Raw genomic sequence first — 5,812 nt, forward strand, 5'->3', positions numbered from 1 at the left:
TGCTGGAGGGAGGTCTGGGGACCGTGTTCAGCATCCCTAAGAGCCTCGCTAAAAATGCAAATTCCTGGGTCCATCCACTTTGTGGAGTCTCATTTTCTTAGAGTTGAGTCCTGGATACCCAAAGGACTGCATTTCTATTAAGCCACAGTTTATCAGTGAAGGAAAGTTACACAGCTCAAAATAGCCTGGAGTTAAAACCCCTTCAGGTCCTCCCCACCATCCTATGCAAAACAAAGAACTCTCTCACCCGAAGAAAAAAAATGGACATTAAGGTTGATTACGCCCAGCTCCCAGCTGGCCCCAGCCTCTGGCCGATCTCCAGAATTCCTTGCCCCAGCCGTTTAAGAGATAACTACTCCGAACAACCTTGGAGAAGAACAGGCCCCCTTAAGACAGTAGATCTCCACGTATATGCCTACATATACTTACTCTTTTCTTGGGTTAGTGCAGCAGCTCACTAATCTGACTGCTGCCCCTTCTCGCCTCATTAAAGGTGATCTGTTCCTGTAAAGTGCCGGTCTTGTTCTTTTTCCAAACCTCGCCTTCTCTAACTCCCTTACCCTACAATCAGGAATATGGGCTTCCCAGGTGGCAAAGTGGTAATGAATCCTCCTGCCAATGCAAGAGACACAAGAGATGCGGGTTTGATCCTTAGGTCAGGAAGATCCCCTGGAGGAAGAAGTGGCAACCCACTCCAGTATTCTTGCCTGTAAATTTTTCATGGACAGAGGAGCATGGTGAGCTACAGTCCATGGGGTTGCAAAACAGTTGGACACGACCAAGCACATGAACATATCATTAGTCTAAACTTAATAAATAAAACATAAAGTCGACTGGTGACAACTTAGAAATCAAAATACCTGCACAGTATATCATATTTTGTGAATTTAGTAACATTGAAAGACATTTTAAAACAGTGCTATTAAATAACAAAATGCACTGGTTTCTATAAAACACCTCCAGGGAGACAAAACTCTCATCTTCTATAAAACAAAACTTTTTCCCTTCTTTCTTTTTAATTTTTTAAATTATGAAAGTATGATAACACATTTACAGGAGACTTGGAAAATACAGAACAAAGTTACATATAGTTCCACTATATATTACAATTATTTTTATAAAACAAAACTCTTGTCTCAGGACAGGGCAACTCTTAAAAGACACAGAGCCCATAGCTCAGTCCTTTAACCAGAGTTTCCCCAAATTCAGACTAATTTCAAAGCTCTTTATTTCCAACTAAATTCCTATTCAATTAGTTTACTCAGATTACCTCATGATAAAATTTTAAAAAGTTAAAAAACCTTTCATATACCAGTTTTATAAGTTCCACGTTATTTTCTCCTGAAACGTCCACAGTTAGAAGAGGCTGTGTTGCATGTCTACCTCCCATGTCACTCCGGGCTCCTTCCTCTGCTTACACACAGGGAGCGGTGAATGCCCTGTGCTCGCCCCTCCTCAGCCATTTGGGGCAGAAAACGTCTCAGTTTATACGGGAGTTTCTGACTCCAGTCACAAAGGAGAACCAGAGCAGAGAGTCATCAAAGAAGAAAGGCCACGGGACCCAGGGAGCATGCCCTCCAGGGTCACCGAGGGTGTGAGGGCTTTGACAGAAAAGGGTGGCATCTCCAGAGGCTGGAGGAAGGACGTTCTTCTGAACCTGGAGCCCCACCATCCATCGGTCAGTCTGGTAAAGACAATTCTAGGGGCCAGCCTGGAACAGCTGGATGGGGAGCGGGCAGCCAGCAGGTCTGGGCAGTGGTCAGGGCAGTCCACTGTGGGGAGGGCTGAGGTCAGGGCTGGTCACCTGAGCACGTGTCTCTCTGTCCACATCCGTCTGTGCTGAGCGGAGACAGACAGTCTGGTCAGCCTCCCCATGCAGCTGCTGAGTGCTTTTCTGTGGGTCTGGAAGTTGCCGGGAGTCTCTACCTGTTGAGGGACCCTGCATCCTGAATGGGGACCCAGGCAGACCCCCTCATCTGTGGCCGGGATGCAGAGATCGAAGTCCTGGCTCAGTCTTTGGGGGGCAGGGCAGGGGGCATGGCTTGGCGGTCACATCAGGATTCGTGGCTTGAACCTGCAACGTGGGGGCAGGGCTGAGGCCAAGAAGGCCTGCTTCTGTGAGCTGGGCAGGGACGGAGGGTCCTGGGCAGAGTGCAGGATGGTAGGCAGGGGACCCAGTGATGTCCCCAATGCGATGCTTGCAGGGCAGCGTCCACGTGAGAACAGGGCCTTGGACAGATGTGTCCTTGGTGTCTGGAGGGCCCCGGGGCTGCACACGCTGTAAGAAAGGACACACCACAGATGAAATACACATTAGTATTTCCTCTCAAGCAAATGGGAAACCAATCAGATGAAAAAGGCACAGAGCATATAGACATACATTTAATAGTAAAGTTATTACAAATGGTCATGTTAATATGAAAAGAAAGCCCAACCCAGTGAGGAAAAGAAAATAAATTAGTCATCAGTGCCATCCCCTCCAACAACTTCACAGTTGATCTCCCACCCCAAATCTCAGGAGGAAAGTTCATACTGAAATCTGTGGCCTGTGAACTGTCCAGACACAGTCCTTTCACTATTCACACCCAGAACACCAACTAGTTCCTATACATGACTCTGTGTGTGTCTCTGTGTGTGAGTGAATGAGTGTGTGCCTGTGTGGTATCTATGACAGTGTGTGTCTATGTGTGTGACTGTGTGTGTGTGTGAGTGTGTTTATGTCTATGTGAGTGTGTGTATGTCTATGTGAGTGTCCATGTGAGTGTGTGTCTATTTGAGTGTGTGTGTCTATGTGAGTGTGTGTGTCTCTGTGAGTGTGTGTGTCTGTGTGTGCCTATGTGAGTATGTGTGTCTATGTGAGTGTGTGTGTGTGTCTATGTGAGTGTGTGTCTGTGAGTGTGTGTCTATGTGAGTGTGTGTGTCTATATGAATGTGTGAGTGTGTGTGTCTGTGAGTATGTGCCTATGTGAGTGTCTATGTGTGTGTGTGTCTATGTGAGTGTGTGTGTGTGTCTATGTGAGTGTGTGTGTCTGTGAGTGTGTGCCTATGTGAGTATGTGTGTCTATGTGAGTGTGTGTGTGTGTGTCTATGTGAGTGTGTGTGTCTGTGAGTGTGTGCCTATGTGAGTATGTGTGTCTATGTGAGTGTGTGTGTGTGTGTCTATGTGAGTGTGTGTGTCTGTGAGTGTGTGCCTATGTGAGTATGCGTGTCTATGTGAGTGTGTGAGTGTGTGTGTCTATGTGAGTATGTGCCTATGTGAGTGTGTGTCTATGTGTGTCTGTGAGTATGTGCCTATGTGAGTGTGTGTCTATGTGTGTGTGTGTCTATGTGAGTGTGTGTGTGTGTCTATGTGAGTGTGTGTCTGTGAGTGTGTGTCTATGTGAGTATGTGTGTCTATATGAATGTGTGAGTGTGTGTGTCTGTGAGTATGTGCCTATGTGAGTGTGTGTCTATGTGTGTGTGTGTCTATGTGAGTGTGTGTGTGTGTCTATGTGAGTGTGCATGCAGACGTGTACAACAGCACTTACTGCAGTGCATCCAGAGGCCTCTGCTTCTTCTTGCTACTTTTCTTGGTTTTGGCCTCCCCCTCGGAGACAAGGGTCATCGCTGACGTTTATTGGCCCCTGAGGTCGGGGGTCCCTGGTTGAATTGTTGAGCTGGTCATTTTCTTGTTCAGGAAGTTTCGTTTTCCTCCCGTTTCCATATTTCGACAGGTGGATCAGGACTGCCGCTGCAGGTGGGGCCGACTCGACCTTCCGGAGGTGGAACTCAATCCAAGGTCAACTGTGTTCTTGGAGGTGCCTCCACTCCCCTAAGCTGATTTCTTGAACCTCGGTTTCCTCCAGGGGCTCCTCCGACCCAGGAGCTCCAGGGCTGGCATCTCCTGCAGGCTCGCTGTAGGCTGCATCCATGCCTGTGGGGTCAGCCCCCAGGGATCTCCTGGTGCTACCCCCATCGCCTCCTTCACTCTTCTGGATGTCAAGAGAACATAGGCACTCTGGGCAGAGGCCACGGCACAGGGGGTAACCTTGGCATTGTCCATCTTGTACCACTAGCCGTTTCCAGCTCTCACACAACAAAAGTAATGTCCTTGGTGACAACTCCTCCCAGAGTGGACCAGCACGGCATAGAGCACATAATCCAGGGGTCCTACCTTCCACTCAGACATGTACGGTGGCGCATCAAGGCACCCAGTATATCTCACTTGCTTGTGCATTTTGTCACCTGTGAAATCTGAGAGCCACTTTAGCATGAGGATCAGGACCTTGGGGAACATGGTGCAGAGTCAACCTCTTGATGGCCGGCACCTTCTGGAGACATATGCTACAATGATAGGCATTGCCACCATCTAGCTTCTTGGGCTTCACCAACTCTCTCAAAGCTTGGTTCACACTTGAATTGCCATGATATCCAGTGGATGTCCAGACATGGGTCAAAAGTGTCTGAGACACCAAGACAGTGGAGACACTGGATCTGAGATCTGCAGGACCCTCCAAAGATCTGATGGATGAGGGTGCTGTCCTCAGAAGGATGGTCTAACAGCTCATGGGCACTTAGGCATGCTTGCTGCATGATGTCCAGAGTGAACATCAGAAACTTGTGGGCATCTTCCTGCTTATATCTGTGGAAGCTAGCAACCAGGTCCTTCCAGGGCCAGATCACCTCTCCAGAATGAAGGAGGGCTCGGGTGATGTGAGTTTGCATAGCACACAGCACACAGATCTGGTTGGGACAGATGGTCCATGCTGCTGGAACAGCATGAGCTGCCCAGGGCTCATGTCAGTCAGGCACTACAGCACTGCATTCATATAGCAGGTGTTCCCCATGTTCGAAGCCCAGCTCCCAGATCATGTCTCTTTCAGCTCAGAAGTGGGTCCCAAATTTCACAGGTGACAAAATGCACAAGAAAATAAGATATCCTGGGTGCCTTGATGCACAGCTCTACGTGTCTGACCACTGGGCTGCCAAGGAATTCCCCAAAGATAGTTTTTTAAATGGTGAAACTGTAATATATTTAGAAAGATGAAAATTTATTGGGAATCATCCACATTCATCCCAAGTATTTGAAATTAGAAGTCAACTCAAGATGTGTGGAAAAGAACACCTGAAATGAAAGGTATGAGAAAGAAGTTGGACAGATGATAGATATTTGATGGTAGGAGTTCTAGTAACATTTGTTCTTTTAAAGCACTTCTTCAGTCCTTGAACCTCACAACCCCAGGTCTGGTCCCGGGAGTCCCCAGATCTGAGCCCAAGGCTTGGTCTCTGCCTCCAGAGTGACTGGGTTATAGAAATGGAAAACATGCTCTGAGGGGTTTGGTGTGAAACCGCACCTCCCCTCAGCCTAAGTCCGGAGGTCCACAGCCCAGTTTCTGTCTAAATAAAGATTTCCAACTGCAAGCAGAGGCTGAGCCCTGGAGGCATGAAGTTTCCAGATCAAGGTGTAGTTGCTTCGTTTTCTCCTGAGGCCTCTGTTTTTGGAGTGTGACCACCATCCACCCACAGCATCCTCCGGTGGCCTGCCCCTCCTCAGACTCTGGGGTCTCTTGCTTTTCTTCAAAGGGCACCAGTCTGCTGAGATAAGAGACTCACCCTGAGGGCATGACTTTAACCTAAACACTGCTTTATCTGCCCCTTCTCCATAGACACATGAAGGAAATGGCAACCCACTCCAGTGTTCTTGCCTGGAAAATTCCATGGACTGAGAGCTTGAGGGGCTGCAGTCCATGGGATCACAAACCAGTCTCCATAGACAGCCCCATTAGGGTCTCTTCAAGGTTTATTTATTTATTTTTAATTCGGGGCCACATTT

General features: G+C 48.1%; 1 pseudogene; it reads right to left on the reverse strand.

Annotated features, from left to right (window-relative positions):
* Nucleotides 1-3,779: 3,779 nt before the first annotated feature.
* On the reverse strand, nt 3,780-4,826 carry LOC110129483 (ubiquitin carboxyl-terminal hydrolase 17-like protein 13; annotated as a pseudogene).
* Nucleotides 4,827-5,812: the final 986 nt, after the last annotated feature.

The sequence above is a fragment of the Odocoileus virginianus genome, unplaced genomic scaffold, assembly GCF_023699985.2.
Source record: "Odocoileus virginianus isolate 20LAN1187 ecotype Illinois unplaced genomic scaffold, Ovbor_1.2 Unplaced_Contig_105, whole genome shotgun sequence".
NCBI classification, from domain to species: Eukaryota; Metazoa; Chordata; class Mammalia; order Artiodactyla; family Cervidae; genus Odocoileus; species Odocoileus virginianus.